This window comes from Hermetia illucens, chromosome 3 (assembly GCF_905115235.1).
Source record: "Hermetia illucens chromosome 3, iHerIll2.2.curated.20191125, whole genome shotgun sequence".
Taxonomy (NCBI): domain Eukaryota; kingdom Metazoa; phylum Arthropoda; class Insecta; order Diptera; family Stratiomyidae; genus Hermetia; species Hermetia illucens.
In genome coordinates, this window is record NC_051851.1 from 50,574,477 (window position 1) to 50,578,025 (window position 3,549).

At 38.7% G+C, this 3,549-nt stretch overlaps 1 long non-coding RNA gene across 1 annotated transcript; it reads right to left on the reverse strand.

Annotated features, from left to right (window-relative positions):
• Positions 1 to 845: 845 nt before the first annotated feature.
• Positions 846 to 1,486, reverse strand: LOC119653117. Its single transcript, XR_005249639.1, has 2 exons — positions 1,384 to 1,486; positions 846 to 1,304 (listed from the first exon to the last, which is right to left on the reverse strand). It is a non-coding gene; the product is annotated as an uncharacterized LOC119653117 (long non-coding RNA).
• Positions 1,487 to 3,549: the final 2,063 nt, after the last annotated feature.

A 3,549-nucleotide genomic window follows, 5' to 3' on the forward strand; every position in this document is an offset into this window, starting at 1 on the left:
CCTGTACTCATTCGGTCCCACGAGTATGGGGATTAGGATATTCGCAGTGCTATAGCACCCCGTACCAGGGTAAAGTCAGATTTACTCACTGAGGCGATCAGGTATCAGTGACCAGGTGTGGCTATCACCACTCACTTACAGTCTTGGTAGACAAGAGGCTTGGCTAGAGAACCACATATCACCCTGGAAGAGAGGCATATTAACCTCAGAGGGAGACAGATTGTCCCCAGTGAGCTATATTCCGCTTCAGTCAATCCTGCAGTGCACTGCTTGACTCCGGACTTGGTGTAACACCTACTCGCAATACAAACACCACCACCAAAAGCCACTAGGTTTGTCTAAGATTATAACATTAGGATATGGGCAGCATTACCAACCAGGGCTATCATTGGTGCATCAGTTTATGAAGACTAAAAGATCAGCGACAAACAAGTCATGGTTTCAACAAAATAGATCGAAATATACACCCCAAATCCTTAAAAGCAGTTCGTGTAATCATTAAACAGGAAGAAGGAATGAATAAAATATTATCTGACCACTTTGTAGTATAAACATCTCCCGAACAAACGTAAAACATTTCATCAAATTCTTGTCGACAGATAATAGCTAATTCTAAGTCACACACACAATTTGTGGTGAAGACCTTGAAAGTAACTATTATATTTGTGACTTCCTTTCCATGGCGGTCATCTTCTAAGAAAACCCGAAGACTGACCTCTGAAATCAAATCAATCAAGACTGATCTCTGTTTCACTGAGAATGATTGGTCTGGCAGGTATGTTATCTTCTCATCTAGCTTGAAATGTATCTACAAAAGAGTGGATAGGAAGTGAAACATAAGATACATTATTCCTTAATTATTCATATTTGTTATGAAACATAGGACACATATGAGCATAACTTACGGATAAAGTAATTTATTCCCATACATCAACTAACTCTGCATTACTTAACTTGTGTTAATTTATTCCTTCGCGTATTCCCCCATTCTGGACATCTGCTAAACAATACCATGATTGCAAAAAATCATCATCTAACATGAGGGCTCTCAAATGCAACAGTTATGCCAAATAAATTAATGTTCACATTCCCTTAAATTGAAACACATGACGTGGTCCGTAGCCTCCTTCTCGACCATATCACTCGCATCGTGGTGGTACTTAAATTCTGCATCACTATTGTGAGTGTGCGTACCTTCATAACTTTTAATTGATTTTAATTGGATTTGATTAACCGTCCATCAGATGTAGATGTTTTTCTTGTGTTCATTCCCCTTTCTCTAACGCTCAATCCTGGTGTATGACCTACATGGTAGTGGATAACAACAGACGCTTCTAAGAAGCCATTTACTTCATTTTAGTGAATAAAAGTGAGCCTGCATACCTTCCCGCCGAGGAAGACCTTTTTTAAGTGGTGAAAGACTTGACGAAATATTGTACTTGGCGAGGAGGCCCACACATTACCGTCTGCACTACGCTGCTACTCACGTGATGACAACGTTTTATTGAAATAAATTGTTCCAAGCGTTGACGATGGACGACTTGAACTCTCTTTGTCTGGTTAATCATAATTCACCAGAACGTAGAGAAATTCATAGCTCTTCGGAAAAGATTAACATTAATTGGAGTTTGTTGAAAAGTATTACTTTGGGCTTCAAAATTAAAACCCTTTATTTCTTCTTTTCCTTCAAATCATATCCAAGACAACTCAACCATCCTTAGACTCTTTTGAGCGACTCCAATATCTAAGATGATCTACCTATTAAGTTTATCTTAAATTGTAGATTTTATGTGCCTCCGAAAATATAAAAGAAAGTGCTCCGACGATCCTTCCTTTTCCCCTATTCAGAACCGCCGATTATAATTTTACCACAGAATTTCTTAATGGAATCGATACAGTATGCCCTCATTGTGCTTGTTTTCTTGTTCTGCTGATGGCGTACCGTTTCACTTGCCCACGTATTCACGGTAGCTACGGGTCTATCTTCCTCTCCTGCTGTTCGTCATCATTCAAGGACCAATTAAGGTGATCAAGTTTAATTGAAGTAAATTTATCGAGGTATCATCAGTTTCGGCACCGGCGGCACAGCAGCGCTATTCATTGCCACCATCATCAACAATTTAGCTCATGTTCGATGTTTTGTTTCGGCTTCTAAATGATTGAATTCAGTACGTAAATTAGTAGGGGAGAACGGAACTGCCGATGATTTCATGTTTCGGGAGAAAGGTTAAGAAATTACATAAGCATCTGTATGTATATCTTAAGCGATAAAACGACATATTTTATTTTTATTTTTTCCATAAAGCTCAATAAATAATCCGTTCTTGCATAATTTTATGGGTCACTTACTCTTAAGGTTTCCAGATATGTAAATACTTACTTTTTTGAATTTTCCCTATGCTGTTTATATACGCAATAAAGGCTAAAATTATCTCCCTTATTGTGTATATAAATAAGATACATGACGACAGCAAAACGGAAAGTTGTATACTTTCACCACATCTCTACACCAGAGAAAACCACTCTTGGCGGCAACAACAGCAAGTTTTTTAAATAATCTTAATAATCTTCAAAATGCTAATTCAGGGTTCACTACCCTCGAGAGTGTGGGATTTTTACCTACTAACACCACCTCTCGCTAATCAACGACTGAGATTTCCGCATCCAGTAGCCTTCTTTGCATATTTTACTTAATTTTCGTTTTTACTGGGACCTTGTGGTCAACACCAGCAATTTGGTTGGTTTTGCTGAGGAATTGACTGTTCCTCAATAGCTTATTTCATTAGACATCCTTTATGTTGGCAATATTAGAGATATCAGTCAATTTTCAGCCTTACGTGATATTCAGATAACTATGACTACGATCGGTGGCCATACTTAATTGCTTGGTCTTTGATGACTTTACCAACCAACTATACTTTCAGGTCCCTATTCAGATCCTCGTTACAAATAAACCAGGGATCATCTATTATGTTTCTAAGCACTTTAATTTGGAACGTTTGTGTGACCGTCAGGTTTAATTCTTTGCCATAGCCCCAGAGCTGGATGCCGTACGTCCATTTGGGCCTTAGGATCTGCTTATAAATTAGCAACTAGTTGTCGGTGGTCAGCTGAAAATTTCTCCACAACAGCCAGTACATCTGTCCATATCTAGCATTTAACTCGTCCTTCTTAAATTGAAAAAAGAACTAGGTTTTTTCCTTATCCTGTAAATGTTTTTATTTTTCCCGCATACAATCGTTTCGGAGACCACGTGCCTCTTTCCCCAGTGCTAGTAACTAATCCTAGCCTGTCTGTCTGTCCATCACACGCATTTTTCTCGGAGACTGTAGCAGCGATTGACACCAAATTTGGTGGAAAGGTGGGAACTATGAACGCTCAAGCATACAGTGAGTCACATCCTGTTACGTGTTATAATTTAAGGAGAGGTACATACTCTTACATGCAAAACGGTGTTGTAATTTTTTTTTTCACCAAATATAGTCATGTGGGTATCAAATGAAAGGTCTCGGTCAGTACTATCCGAAGCTGGTCTTAGTTTTGACATTT